Source organism: Neofelis nebulosa, chromosome 15 (genome assembly GCF_028018385.1).
Source record: "Neofelis nebulosa isolate mNeoNeb1 chromosome 15, mNeoNeb1.pri, whole genome shotgun sequence".
Taxonomy (NCBI): Eukaryota; Metazoa; Chordata; class Mammalia; order Carnivora; family Felidae; genus Neofelis; species Neofelis nebulosa.
This window is the reverse complement of record NC_080796.1, coordinates 11326716-11348453: the sequence shown is the minus strand read 5'-3', so window position 1 is coordinate 11348453 and position 21738 is coordinate 11326716. Positions and strand designations below refer to the sequence as shown.

The 21738-nt window shown below is 48.0% G+C and overlaps 1 protein-coding gene and 1 pseudogene across 1 annotated transcript in view; one reads left to right on the top strand and one right to left on the bottom strand.

The window, feature by feature from the left end:
• KIF26B (kinesin family member 26B) overlaps positions 1–21738 on the top strand; it is a 470603-nt gene that overhangs the window by 83169 nt on the left and 365696 nt on the right. The gene's annotated exons all lie outside the window — the stretch shown is intronic.
• Positions 1–21738, bottom strand: part of LOC131496001 (large ribosomal subunit protein eL21-like) — a 99190-nt pseudogene that overhangs the window by 74197 nt on the left and 3255 nt on the right.

Here is a 21738-nt window from a genome sequence, read left to right as displayed (position 1 = left end):
TTAAATCGTTAGACGTGGTGCTTCTTGGGTTTCACATAAACACATTTCTTCCTGGTACTCAGCACTGGTGAATGGCTGAAATATTTCTTTGCAAAATAGAAATGAGAACGTGCAAAGAGGTGAAATGAGTCACTTCTCGTAATTCTAAGTCATTTTTGGGGTGCGTGTGCTCTTGGCCTCCTTCCTCCTCCACTTCCCATATGGCCGCGGACTTGGGTGGAGGCCCCCTCGAGCAAGCTGTGTGGCCTCTCAAAGACTCCCAAATCCAAGATCCCTTCTCCTCTAACGGCCAGTGAATTTATGACAAAATCAGGGCCCTCAGGTCACCGCTGCCGTAGGCCAGGAATATTACCGCCACTTGGGATTTTGGCAGAATCCTGGTTGGGCCTCACATGACCCGGGCCACCAAGTTTACTGTGGGTCATCAACCGGCCGGAGGCCTGAACCTGACCCACACGTTCCCATGACACTTCCAGGCGGGTGTCAGTGTTCCACGTGGGAGAGCCCTCGGCCGTCAGCCCATCCAACAATCTCATTTTGAGGAGGCCGAGGGCCCTCAAGGACCACGTGCGAAAGTGAGTGGCCACTACTCCCAGCGCGACTCAGCTGCTCCCACTTTATGAGTCTGCGGGAGGCTGCCTGAGTTTTTGTAGGTCACATGTGGATTCGCAGATGCACACGAGCTCCCCAGCAGCCCAGGGAGGGCTGGGAATGAGAAGTGAGCGTCTCACCGAATCCTTCCGTTGTCTCCGATCGCGCAGGCCAGGAGTAGGTATTTGTCATCCGGGCTGTTGGCCAGAGGCTTCTTACTCTCCACACGTTCTCTGGGGGAGCTAATGGCCACACGGGCCTGGGTTCCTGGGGCCCTTGATGTGACTGCCCTAGACTGTGCTGAGTTTTCATTGCCATTTCCCCTCCATTACCATCACCCACGAGTTTCGCTGAGCGCCCGGACACCGAGCCCTGACACCCTCCAGAGCTGTAACACAGAGCCCTGTCTTCTAGAAGGTGGGCGTCCATCCCGCTAAGTGGCCACTGCCACACGACGGGCAAACAGCCACACTAGGCCCCCGGGGCCCGGTGAGATGTGCACTTCAGGTGCCAGAGTGCTCAGGGATGGGAGGAGTCTCGGGCTCCCCTGGGGGACGGAGGCCTGCACGGTCCGCCCCTCTCCCTTTGCTCAGTGCCGGGGCAAACAGTGCCGTTGGTGTTGGAGCAGGATCAAAGCCTGCTTCTCGCTAACCTGCAGAAACGAGCAGGTAAACAAATGGGGCCCGTAAAATACAGAGAGACCGACAGGAAAGTTTGTCTCGCTGTGATCAGCAGCTGGCCCCTTTCCAGATTCCACCTGCTCTGGGCCGAGCCTCACGGTCTCGTGCCAAGGGCCTCTCGAGGCGTCTGGCACAGCCATCGGGTAACAGCGTGCCGGTGTTAGCCAAGGGTGATGGGGGCAGAGCCGCGCCGGGAGGAGGCGTCGGGGGGCAGCTCGAAGCCACGACCAGCAGGACCCACGGGGGAGGGGGAGGACGAGCGTCCCAGGCGGGGAGCGGCCGGCTGCTGACTCACCGTGCGTCTGGGAGGTGACTCGGTCGCCCCTGCTCTGCCCAGTGTGTGAACCCGACTTAGCGCTTGGCGTGCCCGCGGGCCTGCTGGCGTGAAAGGTCCCCACGTGGCCCGCATCTGATGCCACCGCCGATCCAGGTGCACAGTCTTGGTCACACACGGAATTGAGCATCTCGTCCCGTCTGCGCAGCTTCTGAGAGGCCGTGCTGACCTTGCCCCAGGACGTGCAGACGGTTGCTCAGTTACTCAATGTGAATTTGTTCCCTGGGGGAGAAAAGGGACACGTCCGTCCCTTGTCTGCAGCTGCCAAACCCGGCAGCCCCCAGGCAGGGGCACGATCGGGTCTTACGTGATAGGAGACCTCGGGCCAGGTGAGTTTGGGGAGTGACAGTGTGACCTGAGCCTCAGGCTGCTTTTCGCTGGAAGAAGAGGTGTGGGGCTGCTGGTTTCTGAAGGTCTTGGCTCCGTTCCTCTGTCCCGCGTGTCTGGCTTGGTGCAGAGCCCAGATCAGCGTGGCCTGGGCGGTGGGGCGCGAAACGCAGGAGGACGACGCCCGCCTTCGGATGCCTTCTCTCCCTGGCCCTGCTGGACGAGGGCTGGGCTGTGGGTGCTGCTGGGCAGGGAGTCAGCGTCAGTTCTGATGCACACAAATGCCCTCGTCACATTGGCCGTCCGGATTCTGGGGAAAATAAGGCCTAGGGCATGTGAGACTGAGGACGGGGTGGAAAGCCCTGGGCTTGGGTTGTGTCGGGTCACTTCCCGGGAACCTGGTAATCAAGCTTTCGTAACGTGGAGAAGCGTTTTTGCAATGTTGATAATACCTGAGAAGAGATCTGTTTGAAAAGGATGCGCTCTCTCTGTTGACACTCTTGGCCGGCGTGTAGCACAGCTGGGACAGCAGGGTCGGGCAGGACACCTCCCGGCGCCCTTGTGCTGGGGGGAGGGGAAGGAGGGCCTGGTGGACCAGGCGAGGAGATGCAATAAAAGAGCGTCGACGGAGGGGCGCCTGCGTGGCTCGGCGGGTTGAGCGTCCGACTCTTGATTTCGGCTCAGGTCATGATCTCACGGTTCGTGAGTTCGAGCCCCATTTTGGGCTCTGTGCTGACAGTGCAGAGCCTGCTTGCGATTCTGTCTCTCTCTCTCTGCCCCTCCTCCCCCCCCAGAATAAACAAGTAAATAAAAGCATTGATAAGGTTAACATGTAAGAGGTTGGATTCCCAGAGGGGACTATTTGCCTGACCCCCAGACCCCCACATTTCCCATGGAGCTCAGCAGAAGCTTAGCTTACGGAATCCGGACCCCGTGCTGGACCCGCACGTACACAGAACCCTCCACGCTTCCCTTCCGTCGCGTCATTCAGGCCAGTGAAGTGATGTGCTGTGGAGTGTGGCTGGGGGCCATAGCAGGTGCTCGGTGGTTTATCTCAGCTTCTCTGTCCACTTACTGCGTGGCCCAAGGCAGGAACTTAACCCCTTTTGGATTCAGGGGCCTGTAAGAAAGGAAATGAAAATGTCAGACCCTCCCTAGGGACCTGGAGCAAATGACCAATAAGAACACTGTGATGCTTGATCAGTATAATCCTGTTCGCTTTCTTAGACTTCCAGTGAGGTCTGTAGGATCAACAACTTTTGAGGCTTGCCTACTGGGTTGCTGTCACACTACCTGGTGGGATTTACTCCCCTTGAGTGGCAGGGAGAGGGAGGTTCCTTCTCACATGTCTGTTACTTTCTGCCAGGTGGACATGTCACGCTGACGTTTGTACTGGGTTGGAGTGGGGTAGGTGTTCAATCTAAACCAACCAGACCCAAGCTCCTGACCGTGGATTCATTTAGTTGACGGACTTCAGATGCAACATTTTTGCAAACGCCAACTTGCCTCCTGTCCTCCTTTCTTACATTCTCCATGGCACCCCACCCAAGACTGTGAATGTAACTTCCCATTGATGACTGATGGGCTAATGGATGGAGCCTGAGCAGTTAACCCTTGAATTTCTTGATGGTTCTTGACGTGCAAAATCTGAGATCTGGGATCATCATCTTTGGATCTAACGTGAAAACGGTCTCTTCACAGCAGTTGCTTGTGCTCCTTTGGTCATTGATAACTGTGGTCAACACTTTTCAAGTCTCCTATCTCAGCTGGGGCATGAAATACTCCAGGTGGGGCACATTATTACCATTGCTTCCCGTGCTGACAGATTGGTCACGTCTTTATACTGGTCTCCAGAGAGCCTCGTTTCCTCCTACGTAATACACACACCTAAATGCCCCAGGACCAGCACAGTTAAGAGCAACTGTCTGCCCCGTTGAGGGAAAGACCAGGGGCCGTGGAGTTTGATTACTTGTTCTAATTTTGCTTTGCGTACAATTTTATTTCCTTGGTGGGAGCGACTTCTTTACTTTCCTGTTGACGCTTAAGAGGCATAGGGAGGGGGCCCTTCAACATCTGCCTATGCTTCACTTTCTGATTGCTTTTCCAGGTAGTGTCTCCAGTGAGGGGGCGATTTCCTAATGGGGGCTCTCAGGAGTCTCACTCTGGAAGTAGAATGGAATTTTTAGAAGGCTGGAAGACGGATGTTCGTTTCATATACACACACGACGTCAATAACAGTGACATTTCAGCCAGTGTGTGGGGTTTAGTCAGGAAGAGAGCTCCATCCTCATTGGCTCATATGTACATATGGTAAAGCGCTTGGAATCCTACCCGGCACACGATAAACACCCCGTGAGTATTCACGGTTATTCATATTCCCATCTTTTAGTATGTGTTCCACGGCAGGCTGCAGACGAGAGTGTCGTGGGAAGGGGACATCAACAGCCTGCCTCAGACTCGTAAGCCCTGCGTTTGTAGCCCCAGGATGGAGGGGCAGGGGGCCCCTCATCAGAGACGATGAGTGGGTTGCCCGTGCCCTCTGTAAGGTGCTACTTCTCCTGACCCGTGGCCTCCCCCGAACTGTTGTGTTCTCCACCCCCGCCTTGGCATCTCCCATTGCTTGCTCCAGGGTGGAGAGAGGGGGGAGGGGCTGTGCCTCTGTCCCATACGCCATACCCAGCTCCAGGTTTGGGTTCTTGGCGTTTCCGTGCTCCCCCCCCTCACTCCGCAGGCGCAGTGTTGGCATGTTTGGTGAATTGACATGCTCCAGCGAGCAGCTCTCCGAATAGAAGCCAGGAACTTTCCAAAGGGATATGCAGATACGTCTCATGACCGAGTGAGTACTCAGTGCGTGTGGGCGCTGAGATAGTCACAGGGGATGGGGCGTCCTGCCCAGGAGCTCCAGCTACGCGGTCCAGGAGCTGGTGGACCGTCAGGCTTCGCAGACCCCTCGTGGCACACGGGACGCGTGAGACCCAATTCCTAAAGATGCGGTCACCGTCGTGAAAGATTCTCTTCCTAGGGTTACCCACCAGTCATTTAGCCAACCTGGGTGATACCGCAGACTTCACTCGGAAAAAAAGCACAGTTAGCTCACAGATGCCATAATGCTAAATAACTGGTTTGGCCGACTTGAACGAGCTGACTGCTTCTTTTGTCGTCTTGTAGCCACAGTCTGTGTGTCTGCTCTGCTTTCTTCTGCTGGGGCTTTTCCCTCAGGATCACCATCAGGTTTTTCCAGTCTTCAGATGATTCAACTCACAGATGGCAGCTTCTATGTTATTATGCCACTGATTAAAGAATTGTGAAGGCAGATTTATTCCTCTAAATACAAACACATGCAAAACTGAGATCTTGGCCCAAACTTCGCCAGACACAATAGTGCATTGTTTCTCTCCTCAAGATGTATTTCATTGTATCCTTGTGTTATAAAACAGCAGTGCCTGGCATTTCTATTATGGTGTCTGTCACTAAGGAACTCGAAGCTCTTGACTGCAGTTTGGGGAAGATACTCGGCCTTTCCGGTGTTTTCCTTTCTGCCATCGTCACCAACATGCTGAGGTGTGATGATGTATGCAGAGCACCGCATTGCATACAGTGGTGCTCACTAATTCCGGTCGTTCCCTTTACCAGTAGTCTGATCTGACCGATGTACTCGTGGTTCAACCTGCATGGTCCTTGCTCCATGTTTCTGTATCCTTTATTCCCTCCTGGAGCAAGGTGAGAACTGGAGTTCATTGCCACCTTTTCCCTTTGTCTGGTTAAAGTTTAATTAAAAAAAAATGATTGGTCTTGGTCTCATGCCAGCTGGTCTCAAATTATTGTCCTTAAAAAAAATAAAAGCACCGTCATTCATTATGCACAAGTATAATTTGGTATGTAGAAGCCCCCCTCTACATAAATCTGTAATTTACGAATAAATTGTTAATCTAATACAAGCGTTTATCAAGATTTCTGAATTCAAAACCAATGTACAAAATTAAATTGTTTTTATTTACATCCCCAATAGTTTGATAACGAAAAGAGTATCCAGGAATAAATCTAATGAACAACGCATACCACCTCTGTGGAGAAAATTATACATTTTTTTCAAAAGACATTGAGAATTCTAAATAAAGAGCGAATACGGTATTCGCGATAGGATGGCTTGATATTGTCAAATGTCACCTTCCCACCAAGTGCCGCAAAGATCCAGGGCAATTCCAATCAGAATCACCACAGGCTTTTGGGGAGAGGAAGTGATAGACATTTATATAAGGAGCTGAGAGAGCAAGGCAGATTCATTGTAAAGCTATGTAAATAGTTAAGAGAATGGGTATCAGCAAAGGGAGAAACAAATAGACCAGTAGAGCAGAAGAGAGAGCTAGAAGCGGACCGATACATGGGGAAATGTATTGTACGACAGCCTTGTGGACAAGTGGGAGAAGGAAGGCTTATTTAAGAAATAGTGCTGTCGGGGCGCCTGGGTGGCGCAGTCGGTTAAGCGTCCGACTTCAGCCAGGTCACGATCTCGCGGTCCGTGAGTTCGAGCCCCGCGTCAGGCTCTGGGCTGACAGCTCAGAGCCTGGAGCCTGTTTCGGATTCTGTGTCTCCCTCTCTCTCTGCCCCTCCCCCGTTCATGCTCTGTCTCTCTCTGTCCCAAAAATAAAAAAAAAATTAAAAAAAAAAAAAAACAAACAGAGATAGTGCTGAGATCATTGAAAGCCAGATGGGAGGGCAGCCATTGAATTAGGTCCCTGTTTTCACCATATACCAAAAATTAATTCCAACTGGATTAAAGATTGAAATGAGAAAAGCAAACTCTAAACATTTTAGGAAAGACTGCGGGAAGGTATTTCTATGACCTTGGGGGGTAGGGAATGACTTTCTGAAGAAGACACAGAACGCATAAACCATGAGTTTAAAGATTGGTAAGTCTGACTGTATTTAACTAAGAACACTAGTTCCTCAAAAGACACCCCAGAGAGAGTAAGAACAAAACAGAACAAAAACTACAGACTCAGATAAATTATTTGAAATATATATAACTGAAAAAAAACTAGTACCCAGTATATATAGAGAAATACTACAGATAAATAAAAAAAAGATAATTCAAACAAAAATGGGCAGGGGACTTGAACAGGCATTTCAGACCAAAGCAAACAGGATGAGCTGATAAGCATATGCAAAGGTGCCTAACCGTCACAATTTAGTAAGCCTCAACTTAAACCATAATGTGGTACCATTTTGTGTAAGCCAGATGGACAAAAATATAGAGTCTGACATTATCAAGTGTTGGCGGTTAGGTTGTGTGGGCCAGCAGGATTTCTCTTACAACACTGGTAGGAATGTGACATGGCACACTGACTTTGGAGAGCAATTTGTTTTTACTCCTATGATCCAAGCAATGGGCTCACAGTCCTACCAGTCCACTCCCTGGTGTAGACCCTGGTGGGAAGAGAATGAGCTTTGGGGTCAGACAGACCAGGAGCAGAACCCCGATTTTAATATCTAATGGTATGACCTAAAGCGTATGACTTTTTGAGCTCCTTTATCTGTACTATGACAGTAGCAATAGAATGTTGTGTATAATGACTGAAAATTAATGGCACAGAGTAAACCTCACAAAGGGGTAGCTATTTTTATTATTTTCTGACTGAAGGACCCCGTCTTATCCTTCCTGTCACTGCGTATGATGGGTAGGCAGTAAAGATAGGCTTGATGCGAATTCTCCCCTACATGCCCAGCTCCTGCTCTGTGCATTTAATTGTACACAACCCTCCGTGCATCCTGCCACCTCCACGCCATGGAATGTTCTTCACCTGTGAGATTCCCTGCCTGCTACTTTCACATAACTGTGGCGGCTTCTCTGCCATAGCGTCAACCTTTGGCCTGTCATGTATCCATTCAGACAACAAACGGCATTGACCTGGGAGGATGTGTTGTTTCTCTGTGGCTGGGCACCTTTTGTGCTTTTTGTGAGCTTCAAACCCGGCTCTGCAAAGAACACAGTAGAGCAGAGAGCTGCCGTGTGGACGGGTCCAAGGTGCACCACTGAACTTCTCTCAGTGCGGCAGTCTCAGAGATAAATTTATCCTTTCCTGAAACCTCATTAAAGTGTGCATTTGTCGTGATGAGCATTGAGTAACGTGTAGAATTATTGAATCGCTGTATTGTATACCAGAAACTAATATAATGCTGTATGTTAACTATGCTGGAATTAAAACAAAAAACTTAAAAGAGAAAGAGCATGACCTTTGAATGCCCTTCCCATGTGACACGTGGGGCCACCGCCTCCTCTGGCCATCATGAAGTCACGTTCCTAGGCGCGCTGTTAGGGCCACGGCGTGAGTTTAGGCGTACAAGTCAGCACACAGAAATCGGAGCCCAAGAGGATTAGATCTGACATTTGAACCAGTCTGGGCCTTCTTCCCAAGCATCTCCTCCAGTCCTTTCCGCCTCTCTTGATGTGACATCCTAACTTCTCCTTTGTAATCATCATACTATAAATCCAAGTCTTTCTGAGCCAATATAGGACAACTGAGCATCCGGTTGGCCTGGAACTGAGGGGTTTCCTGGGAAACGGGACTTTGGGTGCTAAAACTGGGAGCTTTCTGAGCGAACTAGGACTGTTCGTCACCGTAGCCAAACTTGGACACGTGGTGCAGGCAGTTCCCGGCTGCGTGTAGGTGCGTCGTGGCTCACCAAAAAAGATCCGTCCCACCAGAGCCTCAGAACATGACCTTGTTTGGAATAAGGGTCTTTGCAGATGTAATTAAGATAAGGATCTTGAGCGGAGATCATCCAGGATCAGGGTGTGCCCTAAATCCAGTCAGTGATGACGGTCCTTCCTAACAGGCAGAGGAGGAGAAGACGTAGAGACATGGCAGGGGTAGAGTGATGTCTATAAGCCAAGGGACACTGACGATTGTCAGAAGCTAGGAGAGGCAGGGGCAGACGTTCCCTGAGAGCCCTCAGATGGAACCACCCCTGCGGGCACCCTGATCTCAGACTCCTGGACCCCAGAGCTGGGAGGGAATAAATGTGGGTTGTTTTAAGCCACCAAATTTGCTTAACACCTTGCTACGGCAGCCACAGGAAACTCCCCCAACATGGCAAGTGAGTTGGGGATGTTTACTGCAGAAAGCCGGGAGGGGGATTTTCGATTTTTTTTGTAGTTGGCAGTCCAGCCCACCCACCCCTTTGCTCAGAGTGAGGCAGCCTCTCTTTGTGGCCATGGTCTGTGTCTGTTTTGGCGTGGGCTTCTGTTCACTGGTGCCCTGGGCACATTCGTTAGTAGTGCCCGGGGATGCCGGCAGGACCCCCCCCTCCCCGCCCGCCCCGTGCCCGGGCTGCATCGTAGGGAATGTGCCAAGCAGAGGCTGGGCCCATGTCCTTGGATCCCTGACCTTCCTAAGCCAAAACAACAGTCTTCGACGACTCGTTTTTAGGGGATTCAACATAGGGTTTTATTTGGCAGGGAGAAATGTCTCGCCGTGTAAGAAGGAAAAGAAAAGGGAATCTTTTGAAATCTCTGTAGGTTGCATTTTCTCTCTCTTTGCTCTCCATATGCCGTTTTCTGCCCTGCCACTCTCGGCTCCTTTCCTGGCAGTACCCCTGCAGGGGTGTGGCAGCTTCTGTGGTCACAAGGACTCCGTGATTTGGAAATGGTGGGGGGAGGCTTCCAGCAGCGTCTCCCCGCAGATGGGAGTTTGAAGAACCCCCAGGGCTTCGGCTCGCACCCTTGGGAATGGCTGGCCTCACCCCTGCCCGTGCATCTCTGTTGCGTATTCTTGTCCCCTCTTGGGACCCAGTATCCTGCAGATATTTGCACTCGAGGCTGGGTCTCATGGTTACTGTTCGCTCGGAGCCAGAGAAAGGAGGAAGGGGGTGGGGAGCAGTGGGCAGGCAGGAAAATGATTGTAAAACGGTCACAGGAGACGGGAGGTGGGTAATGACAAAAGGAAACTCCGTCCCTCCATTAGAGTGCTATAATTTCCCCCAAGTACTGCCACAGAAATTGCACTTCAGACTCTCTGCCATGCATACACCCGAGAACAATTTACCTACATTGTTCCCTCTGTGTCGTCTGCGTCCTGTCCCCCGCGCATCGGGCACACGATCACTTGGTACCGTGGAGTATTCATTTCTTTTGTGCTGACTTTGCTGCCAACACGTCCCTCCCCCCCCCCCCCCGCCCTTTCAAGTCACAGCCGTTGTCAAGTGCACTCTTTATTTTACATCGCTTCTCATGTTCCAGGTGCTTCATTTCATTACTTTACATTCAGAATCTTCAGATGATCGTAGAAGCTGGTGATGGGGATTTCCTGCGAACGGAGTCTGCCCTCCTCCAGCGGCACTCGGTTCCTCCGCTGTTGTCGGTGCTGGTGGGTGGAACCCGGGTGCCTCGGTGCCGAGCTCCAGCCCCGCTCTGCTACGCGCTGCTCAGCTCTTGGGAAGTTAACTTGTCTTCCTGTTTTCTCTCCTCTAAAAACGAAGACCCGTGGAATCTTGGGGAGTATGTTGGCTGATGAAGTGACAGGCGCATGATGAGACGCACCCCCGTGCTGGGGCTGATGGATGCGGCTCAGACCAGTTGCACGGGACGCCTGCCTCTCAGACTGTCTTCTGACCCCTGTTCGGAGCCCGGCTTCCTCGCATCCTGTGTGAAGGCTGGTCCCAGGGAGGCCTGTGCGTGCTCCTGGGGTGGGTGGCCCTCTCCGAGGGGATGGGAAGGAGTGGTGGATACCACGTGGGTCCTGTTGATGGGACCCAGTTGGGAAATAAGACGTCCCAGGTAGTCTCTGAGCTGCGTGTGTCTGGAAGGGAGTCCCAGTTAGCTGAAGCCAAGAGGAGAAGGCCTTCTTACCTCTTCCCCACCAGCTCAGGGCTCCTGCCCGTCGGGGGACCGAGCCCGTAGCCTTTCCTGGTGACACATTGAGGTGGGGGCATTCGGGCGTTAGCGCCCGGTGCTTTTATTCTATCTGGTTGACGTGATGGCGGCCTGGACCTTCACCAGCAGGTGACTGTTCTCATGTCTCCCCAAGGAATCTCAACGTCCTGTGTGCTCTCTTATCAAGGCTGCTTCCCAGACTATTCATGGCAAGTCCTCAGACCATCTGCTTTTTCTTCCTTGGGAGAGAGGAGGGCCGCCTGAGGGCCCCTGAGAACCTTGCTGGCCGTGGTGAAAACCACACTAGCTGTGTGCGAGCGCTCAGCCTTGGGCTGTAGGAGCCGGGGGGTCTGCGTGGCTCTCCTCTTTTATTTTTATAGCAAAAAATGTGTGCAAAAAGTAAACATAGTGGAAATATAAAGTTTGAAGAAGAGTATTAAAAAAAACACCCGTGTTCTGTCCGTCAAGCATAAGAGATAGAATGTTCTAGTGCCCTTGAAGCCCCATATACATTGCTCTCTCATTGTTCCTCCCGCCTCCTATCCCCTCGAACAAAAATCTGTCCTGAGTGTATTGCTAACCAACTCCTTGATATGAACATGGCTTTTACCACATATCGTACGTTCAAATAATATATTGTTTAGTTTTGCCGCCCTTTGAACCTCATGTAGATGGAATCACACCGTATAATGATCACATAGTATTTTTTTTAGATCTGTTTATTTCTGCATTTTTTTATTGGGAATTATATTCCTTAGAATTTTATCTCTTGAGTTTTGGGTTTAAAACAACTTTCTTCGAGAAGGTTTTTTTTTTTTTTTTCCTCTACATACCTGGGGTATGTTAGGTCAACTCAATTTGACTTTAAAAAAAAACAAACACAAGTAGTGTAAATTCTGACTCCAACACCAAATTCAGATGAGGCACCGTTTTCATTTCACCCATTCAACCTGGAACCAAGTCTGAGATAGGGGTGTAGGGGTGTATGTCCATAGGTTTCTTCCGTGGGGTAGATGTTGTCCCCCAGGGTGACTGCATTTGGTCGACAGACGTCAGCCTGTTTCCTGCAGAGTTCTCTTACGTAGATTCCTACACCTAGCGGTGCCTGGTGGCTCAGTCAGTTAAGCATCTGACTCTTGATTTCGGCTCAGGTCATGATCTTGCGGTTTGTGAGTTCAAGCCCCGCGTCGGGCTCTGCACTGACAGTGCGGAGCCTGCTTGGGATTTTCTCTCTTCTCTGCCCCTCTCCCGCTTGTGCTGTCTTTCTCTAAATAAATAAATAAACATTAAAAAAATATTTAGATTCCTGTATCTCTAAAACGCGAGGCTGGGTATACAGCAATAAAAGAGTAGAACCGACATTGGTTAGCTGTTGCCACGATAATGCCACCGCAAAATTAGTGGCTTAAAATACCGATCATCTATTGTTGCCCCCGGGTCTGTGAAGTGAGCTGGGGTCTGCTGATGGAGGCTGGGCGCAGCTCCGCGTGGCACCCGCCTGCGTGTTGGGTTCATCCCGCTGCACGTCCTCGGATCATTGGAGCGTTTTCTCCTCTTCCTCTTCCTCCTCCTCTTCTTTGAAGTGACATGTAGTTGACACACAGTGTTCCATTAGTTTCAGGTGTACAACTTAGTGACTCGGCAAGTCCCCATGTCACACTGTGCTTTGTCTGCCTCCATGCAACGCCGTCAGGGCACCACTGACTTGTCTCCGTGCTGCACCTTCTATGCCTGTCATTTACTAATATGGCCAATGGAAGCCCGCGTCTCCCGCTCCCCTTCTCTCACTCTGCCTTTCCCCACTCCGCCCCTTCCCCTCACAGTCATCGCTCGTTCTCTGCATGTGGGTTCTGTTTCTGCTTTTTGTTTACTCATTTGTTCTTTATTGTTTATTTGTTTAGATTCTGCACATACATTAAATCATGTGATATTTGTCTTTTTCTGTCTGATGTATTTCACTTAGCATAACACACTCTCGGTCCGTCCGCATTGTTGTAAATGGCAAGATGTCACTCCGTTGTGTACATGCATCACGTCTTCTGTATCCATTCATCTATCAGTGGACACTTGGGTTGTTTTCATATCTTGCCTGTTGTAAGTGGTGCTGCAATAACCATAGGAGTGCATGTATCTTTTTGATTTTGCGTCTTTGTTTTCTTTGGGTAAATACCCAGTATGGAATTACTGGATCAAATGATATTTCTCGTTTGGATCTTTTGATGAACCTCCATACTGTTTTCCACAGTGGCTGCACCAGTTTGCATTCATTCCCACCAGCAGTGCTCAAGGGTGTCTTTTTCTCCACATCCTCACCAACGCTTGTTATTTCTTGTTTTTCTTTTTCTTTTCTTTCTTTTTTTTTTTTTTTTGATCCTAGCCATTTGGACAGGTGAGGGGATATGTCATCGTGGCTTTGATTTGCATTTCCCTGACGATTAGTGGTATCGAGCATTTTATGTGTCTGTTTGCCATCCGTATGTCTTTTTTTTGGACAAATGTCTTTTTAGGTCCCTTGCCCATTTTTTAATGGGGTTATTTGTTTTTTGGTGTTGAGTTGTATAAGTTCTTTATATGGCTTCATATGTTTGTAACCCCTTATGGGATATAGCACTTACAAATATCTTCTCCCATTTAGTAGGTTGCCTTTTTGTTTTGTTGATGTCTTCCTTCCCTGTGCAGAAGGTTTTTATTTTTGGTGTAGTCTTAATAGTTTATTTTTATTTCTGTTTCCCTTGTCTGGGGAGATATATCTGGAAAAATGATTCTATGACTGATGTGAAAGAATGCTTATGTTTTCTTCTAGGCGTTTTATGGTTTCATATCTCACATTTAGGTCTTTAATCCCCTTTGAGTTTATTTTTGTGTGTGGCGTAAGAAAGTGGCCCATTCATTCTTTGGCATGTAGGTGTCCAGTTTTCCTGACACCGTTTATTGGAGAGACTGTCTTTTCTCCCATTGGATATTTTTTCTGGTTTCCAAAGATTAATTGACCATATAATTGCGGGTTCATTTCTGGGCTTTCTATTCTGTTCCGTTGATCCGTGTGTCTGTTTTTGTGCCAGTATCTCACTATTTGCTCACTACAGCTTTGTGGTTATCTTGAAATCTGAGATTGTGATACCTCCAGCTTTGTTCTTTCTCAAGATTGCTTTGTCTATTCAGGGTCTTTTGTGGTTTCATACAGATTTTAGTCCATATGCTTGTGTTTGTTCTCTGAAAAATGATGTTGGTATTTAAAAAAAAAAGAATATATATATATGTGTGTGTGTGTGTGTGTGTGTGTGTGTATTTTAAGTTTGTTTTTATTTATTTTGAGAGAGTGCAAGCAAGGGAGGGACAGAGAGAGAGAGAGAGAGAGAGAGAGAGATTCCCAAGTGGTCTCCACATCATCAGAGCCTGACACATGGCTTGATCCCATGAACCATGAGACCATGACCTGAGTCGAGATCGAGAGTCAGACACTTAACTGACTAAGCCACCCAGTTGGTACCCACTGTTGGGATTTTGATAGGGATTGCATTGAATCTGTAGATTGTTTTGAGTAGTATGGATATTTAAACAATATTAATTATTCTAATCCATAAGCATCGTATATCTTTCCAATTATTTGTGTTGTCTTCAGTTTCTTTCTTCGGTGTCTTCTAGTTTTCAGAGTGTGGGTCTTTCCTCTCCTTAGTTAAGTTAATCCTAGGTATTTTATTCTTTTCCATGCAGCTGTAAATGAAATTGTTTTCTTAATTTCTCTTTCTGCTGCTTTGTTATTAGTGTATGGAGACACAGCCGATTTCTGTGTATTAATTTTGTATCCTGGAACTTTACTGAAATCATTTATCAGTTCTAATAGTTTTAATAGCTTTGGGGTGGACTCTTTTGGGTTTTCTATGGATAGTATCATGTCATCTGCAAATAGCAACAGGTTTACTTCTTCCTTACCAGTTTGGATCCCTTTTATTTCTTTTTCTTATCTGATTGCTGTGGCTAGGATTTTCAGGACTATGTTGAATACAAATGGTAGCAGTGGACATCCTTGTCTTGTTCCTGATCTTAGCGAGAAAGTTCTCAGTTTTCTCCTATTGAGTATGGTGTCAGCTGTGGGTTTTTCATGCGTGACTTTTATTATGTGAACAGTGGCAGAAGGCCAAGACTGCTGGGCAGAAAGATGCATGCCACTTAAGGTCCGGGCCTTGCACACTTAATTTCTACCCATATCCCATTAGCCACAGCAAGTCACATCGACCCCAGGGGGGAAGGATATACACGCTTCCTCTAGTGGAAGGAACCGCAAAGTCACGGGGCAGATACAGGTAAAGAATTCGGAATAAGAATTCAGTTTATAAGAGATCCCGCTCTTTCCCTGTTTGTCACTGTGTGTGGATCTGTGCTCACGGAGTTTCATTCTCAAAAGTTTAACTGTCTTGAGGGTTGGGTTTATTAATCAAGTATGTTCAGATCTCTCCGGTGGAATATTCCAGATGGAACATTTCCTAAAATTAACAAAAAGGAAAAAGAAAAGCAGAGGAATACTAACTCACGCTCACCTATGCTTCCTCTTGCTCTATTGGCTGCTGAGCGGAGGGCTCCCAAGAACAGGAATTTATGTGGCAGCCTTGTCCCCTTAAAACTTGCCCCTCACAGGCCTAGGGTGTCACCTAGTCTGCGGAGTTCTTGTGGATTACCTGGGGCTTCTTCGGCTGGGATGGGGAGGAGAAAGGAAGACAGGACTCAACCGCATATATTTTGTATTTTGGACGTTGCTTCTTAAGCTACTGGTGAACAAAAATCTCTAATTCTGCAGGAAATTACTGGGATCTGAATTGGTTCATTTTCAGGATATCTAGATGTTTGGCATAGGTATTAAAAAGAGAAATTAGGTGGTGGCTCTTCATGAATGAAAGATTATTTGATTTAATTTAATTTTAAAAGGACTTGGTGTAAATGCTTTAAGTAGCATTTTTTTCCAAAATGTTTTTAAAATTTCAATTAAAAATCTTTGGTTTCCTTTTCACAAGGCTTTTGTTTGTTTGTTTGTTTTTCATCACATAAAACAGGAAAATCTTTGCAGATCTGGAATGATTTTTCCCTCTCTGGTGATCACTATGTATTTTTAGCTATTTAGTTTAATTTTTAAAAAATGGTTTAAATGTTTATTTATTTTTGAGAGAGAGAGAGAGACAGAGTGTGAGTAGGGGAGGCCCAGAGAGAGAGGGAGGCACAGAACTCGAAACAGGCTCCAGGCTCCAAGCTGTCAGCCCAGAGCCCGACACGGGGCTCGAACTCACAGTGTGTGAGATCATGACCTGAGCTCAAGTTGGCCGCTTAACCGACTGAGCCACCCAGGCACCCCATAGTTTAATTTTTATTTAACAAATGCTTAAGGATTCATATATGGTTCATTTTATACCCTTGCTCATTTCTGTTACTTTAAGTCATGAAGTTTTCACGTGAGGCAGGATTCAGATGTCTTAAAATTGGCCTGTGTTTTCACGTTGCTTTAATTATCTCTTGGTTTTTCGAAACTATGTAAGTGAGTTTTTTTCTTTCTGACAAATTGTTGGGATGGGGCTCTATTTTCAAGACCAAGTGAGACATTATTGTAACCTGCATTTTTGGTAGACTGACACCCTTTCAGCACCACACAGAGATCACATTGTTAGCGAGGGCCCCTGGGTGCCTCATGTCTTTGCTGACATGTGCCCAAAGAAGAGGAGAGAATTCTAACTCCAAGAGTGATTTAGGAATTTCACTGCAAAGTAGCTGCTCCTTTTCATCTCCCCAGCTTTATTTTTCCCCATCAGCTTCTGGGTTTTGATAATTATCATTTGAGTGTCCCAGTCATACTGTTGTAGGCTTTGTTAAAAATAAAATGGGTGATCAGAGAAGGAAACAGCTAGAAAATCCACTGATGGTCAATTTCCGTGTCCTGAATGGTTTTCTTTCATGGTGCAATCCCTTTCCCACTCTATTTCAGCACCGAGCATTATTCCTGGAAGGACTTTTGTATTTTCTAAGAGTTCACCTGCTCTCACTACTCACTTATCTCCTACCTTGAAGCCATGATGTTCATTCCAAGCATCGTAATCTTTTCACAGCAACTCAGTGTGATTTCACACACACGAGGCTGTGGCTTCTATGGAAGAGTGAGCGGTGTAAAATTATTAACCCCTTGGGACAGGGACCCCACTGCACAGTAATCTCCTTAGCAACAGCAGAAGACAGGAAAGCGGACAGCGTAAGTGGATTGGGGATAATGCAGCATCCGATTTGATAATCTGTCCTCAATGCCTCCAGAACGTAATCCCTACCAGAAATGATAGCCTTGCCCGAAGAACTTGGGGCAGATTTCTCTAGAAAAGGTGGCGGTCTTGTGCGGGAAGGGCCTAGGAATGGGGTTGGGGCCATTGAAGCTAAAGTCTTGCCCTGTGGTGGTGGGCCACGGGGTCCGTGGGGCTCCTAGAGAGACAGCATCACGAGCTGGGTGGCAGTGTTCTGCATAGATGAAGGCGATTCTGATGTGGGTCTGCTTTCCTTGTGTTTCGAGGAGGAAGAGCCATGCATCACATTGAACTGAGTGTGTGAATTAACATTCCCAACCTCCCTGTCATTAGCAGCAACAAGAATAACCTGAGGGTCTTGAGGTCTTGCCCAAAGACCTATGACCTCCATGGTTGTCGAATACCCTGTTTTCAGTTTACTGTGTTTCTGTTTCAAGGAAGGGACATTTCAGCCACAAGAGGAGAGTCAATCCAAACAGTTCAACTGTTTTTCCACACCTGCTGGGCGTGCGACACAGGTACCCAGCATAATGGGCTGCAACCGTATTTGATGACACTGGAGGTTTGTGCTACCCTTTGATACATGACTTACCTATAAAAGAAAGCTGTTAGGACTGGTGAGTAGAAGTTGCTCAGAAAGAAAATATTTCCCTCTGAATCACCAGTAATTTCGGAAACCTCACCACAACCGATTGATCAAGGCAGGCAACCTTCTTCGCAAAGCGCAACGAAACGGAATTTTGGTCTAATCGTAGATGCGGTTGTAGGGTGGGATTTGAAGGCACCTTTTCTCCTTTGGCAAAAAGAGTATCACTGAAGAAATTCCTGAGAAGCCAACAGGAATCCAGACTTTGTAGAACCCTTCCATTACCCCGTTCAGTTATTATTACTGTGATTTTCTACTTAGGGAGTGTATGGACTTGAAAAAATCATCTAATAAACATCGATAGCAGCAAATTAGAAGGAACCAGATGCACCCACTCTAATTAATCTGTGTAATCAGTAGTGGTATGCAACATCCAGGATGGAAATTGCGAACTTAAATTGTGGCTTTGTGGCTCCAATGAGTTTTTGCGGTCTCAGGTTTTTCCTTCCTCCTTGAGTAACTACATTATCTGGGGCTTCTGTGTTTTCCTTTCCCATTTACCTGCATGTTTTCTTACTTTTATTTGGAGGGTGGGAGGGGGTTCAATTAAAACTCCTTTCATGGAGTGACAGGTTCCAATTATTCTGCAGGAGAGCTGGGGGTCTATTCTCGGGGTTTTCTTAATTCATTCCAAAGACCCACAAAGAGAGGAGTGTGTGGAGTAATGGAAACTTAGATGTCTTCCTCTTTTTGATGATGAGTAGTACAGATTGGAAAGAGAAGTAGCACATCTCTGCCTCGAAGAATCTTTTCTGGTTTTCCTCTGCTTAGACATCGTTTTCTCTGGGAAGCCACCCCCACTGCCCCCCCTCGACCCTCCGTCCTTCTTCCAACTCTAGGCCTTCCTTCCCCTGTCTTAGTAGTTACTCTAGTCTGTCTTGCAATTGCCTATTGATTGTCTGTATTTTCTTCCATTTGGGACACGGGACTGTGTCTCGTCACCTGTGTATCCCCAGCATCTAATGCAGAGCCTGGCATTCAGTAAGTGCTCATTAAAAGCTGCACTGAATGAATGAGTGAATGAACCGAGGTAGTGTCTGTGTCGTCAAGGTGGTGTGGGCTCTTGCACACCTCATTCATTTCTGCATCCCTGGTGCCTCCTGGGTGCATCTGCTATCTCTTGCTGCCGTGAGCCACTCCAAAACTTTATGACTTACAAAAACAGTCATTTATTTAGCCAAGGTTTTGCCGACTGGGACGTGAGGCCAGGCTCAGCTGGGTGGTTCTTGGTTCTCTCCCACGTCTGCTGTCAGCTTCCGGGTCAGCCGGGGACTTGTGATCTTTCACCTCCTGAAAAATTAGCCCAGGCTTATTCAAGAGGCCACGGGGTGGTGTTCCAAGAGGGAGAAGTGTGCATGATGTTCTGAAGCCTGAGCTTAGAAGTAGTGGAACATCAAAAGAAACCACAAGGCCAGTTTAGAGGGAGGGGAGATCGACTTCACCTTTTTAATGGCAGGAGGTTTGAAGTCACATTGTAGAGGGCAGGGATAGAAGAGAATAATTGAGGACGTTTTTTTCCAAATAATTAGCCAAAATCTGGGAAAAATCTCTCAGAGAAGATAAAGTTTCTCTTTGGTTCCATTTTCCATCCCTTTCTTATCCTTTGCCCACTTCTTGATGGCTGTGCCCTGTTGTCAGCCGGATACTCAGGGTTTCATGTTTCATGTTGTCCTGTCAGTGACCCGTTCGATTGATGGATGGTTGCTATACTGTTGCTATATTACCGGAAGCCAGACTCTGTAGCAGTGAGCAAGTGAAACATAATTCTTGTCCTGTACTGGGAAAGATGTTGGTTTGAGTAGAAATTACCAGTGTGATTAGTTACAAAGACACATAGGATTGGAGGGAACGGCCGACGACCGGACCGGCCGTTGAGGGTATGGTGTCGAAGGTGGGACTATCGTGGAAGGTTGGAGATGCTAACCCAGGAGCGGCGATGAGGCAGGAAGGCGGCGTGGAGCACTTCTCAGGGAGGGCGAGCACGGAGGAGGCCCTGAAAAGGGAAAAACATCCCCAGGAGAGGGGGAGATCAGGTCTCCTGGGGCTGCGTGGGCCATAAAGCCTCCTTCCCAGGAAGGGTGAAAAGCTGTTGGAGGGTTTTAAATAGGGACAGGTAGAACCCGATGCACTTTGAAGAATCTTCCTGGCTGCACAGAGAACAGATTAGGGGTCTGCAAGACTGGATATGAAATCCTTTCCATTCTCTACCATCCAGAGGCCAACCCCCGCTTCCTCAAAACATTAAAAATAGAACCACCTTGTGATCCAGCAATTTGGGTGTTTATCCAAAGACAATGAAAACACCTGTGTTTGAAGAGATACGTGTGCCTATGGTTATCGCAGCTTTATTTATAGTAGCCAGGAAAAGGAAGCAGCCCAGGGTCCGTGGGCAGATGAATGGATAAAGAAGACGTGGTGTGGGGCCATCTATGGGTGGCTCAGTCGGTTAAGCATCCGACTTCGGCTCAGGTCATGATCTCACGGTCCGTGAGTTCGAGCCCCACGTCGGGCTCTGTGCTGACCGCTCGGAGCCTGGAGCCTGTTTCGGATTCTGTGTCTCCCTCTCTCCCATTCATGCTCTGTCTCTCTGTGTCTCAAAAATAAACATTAAAAAAAAAAGACGTGGTGTATCTACCTATATATACACACACGCACGTATACATATACATATACGTACACATACATACACATATACACACATACACATATGTATACATCTACATATACACATACACATGTTCCCACAGTGGAATATTACTCAGCCATAAAAAAGGATGAGATCTTGCCATTTGTGACAACATGGATGGACCTAGGGGGCAGTGTATACAAAATGAACACACAAAACAAAACAAAAGCGGACCCCTAGATGCAGGAAATAAACTGTTGGGTACCAGAGGGGCTGGAGAAATGCATGGAGAGGACTAGGAGGCACAAACTTCCAGTTGTGAAATTATAGGTCGTGGGGATGTGACGTGCTGCATAGGGAACATGGTCAGTCACATCCATGATAACTTTGTATGGTGACAGGTCATAACTAGACTTACGGTGGGGATCGTTTTGTGATGTATAAAGATACCAAACCCATATGATGTACACTTGACATGAATAGGCTACTGTCTGTCAGTTCTGCTTTAATAACACAAGAACGTCATTCTCTCTCCCGCCCTGACCAGGTGTGAGGAAGAAAGCAATCTGACTAAACTGAATTCTCCACCAGGATTGCCCATGACCTTGTCAGCAGGACTTGTTCAAATAAATCTTTAATGAACACTTCTAGGTCCTTCTGAAGCTCGTGTTGGAAGGCGTCCTGTGGAGGTGGAGGGGACAGGGACGGGAAAGGGAGGGGAGGGAGTTGTCCTGCCCACGCATGGGCCACCCCCGTTCCTTCCACTGTGGGGCCCTGCAGGGGAGAGGGCTGCGGGCTGGGCTGCAGAATGCTCAGGCCTCAGAAGAGGCTGAACTTCATGGTGAGGGTGCCCGAAGCCTGTTCTGGGCAACTTCCTCCTTGCCACTGACCTGACGGTTGCTTACTTTTATTTTTTACACCTTTTTTTTACTTTTAAAGTTTATTTATTTATTTTTAGAGAGCATGAAAGTGAGAAGGGGAGGGGCAGAGAGAGAGAGGGAGAGAGAGAAACCCCATCAGTTCCGCACTGTCAGCGCAGAGCCCCACACGGGGCTCGAACTCAAGTACCACAGGATCACGACCTGAACTGAAACGTAGAGTTGGAGGCTCAACCAGCTGAGCCACCCAGGCGCTCTCTCTTTTAACCCTTTTCTTAGGCGTCATTTAAAAAACTTTGCAACTTGTGGGGTGCTCGGGGGGCTCAGTCGGTTAGGCGACCGACTTCGGCTCAGGTCATGATCCTGCAATTTGTGAGTTCGAGCCCCGCGTCGGGCTCTGTGTGGACAGCTCCGAGCTGGAGCCTGCTTCGGATTCTGTGTCGCCCTCACTTCCTCATGCTCTGTCTCTCTCTGTCTCTCAAAAATAAGTAAACGTTAAAAAAAAACAAAAA